Raw genomic sequence first — 711 nt, forward strand, 5'->3', positions numbered from 1 at the left:
GGCCCTGCAGGCCCTGCCAGTGCAGGCCCTGCCAGTGCAGGCCCACAGGAGATGGGGCTGCCACTGGGGAGTTGATGAGATCTTCCGCTTGCTGTTTTGGGTCTTTTTTTAGCTAGTTTCCAATTACTGTAGAAGAGGACATTGAAATGAGGTGGTTGGTGGGGCAACAAAGTGACAGTTCTTAAGCTGCAGAAAGCTCCGCTGCTTGCTCTTGTCCCCGGTAACTGCAGGTTTGGTTTGTAAGAGCCTCCTGATCAGAACTGGGGCTGCGCCCTCCGGCTGTGAACCCCCTTCAGCGGGCGCTGATCCTGCCTCAGTGTGAACTTTCTTTCTAAAGCGTGTCCCTGGAACAGCAAGCATGTTTTGCCATTTAGCCGCTGCTGTCAAACTAGTACTCTTCAACATCGAAGAGTTAAACTACAATTATTTTTCACTGTACGTGACCGATTAAACGAGCTCAGCCGGCTGCCGGCACACACAGCTCGCTGCGAGGCGCTCGATCCGCCCTCAACAAAGATGGCGGCGAGCGCCTTGTCCCGCTGGCGGGCCGGCCCACACCCAAGATGTCCGCCGAGGCGTCTCCGGTGCCTAAGCCTCGGTATCGCCCTTCTTTTCCCTACGTACGGCGGCGCGCCGCGGCCTCAACGGAAAATGCGACGCTCTAGCTCGCCTGGCTCGGTGGCGGGCGCCGGAAGGCCCGCCTCTCCCCCC

Source organism: Aptenodytes forsteri, unplaced genomic scaffold (assembly GCF_000699145.1).
Source record: "Aptenodytes forsteri isolate BGI_AS27 unplaced genomic scaffold, ASM69914v1 Scaffold79, whole genome shotgun sequence".
Lineage (NCBI taxonomy): Eukaryota > Metazoa > Chordata > Aves > Sphenisciformes > Spheniscidae > Aptenodytes > Aptenodytes forsteri.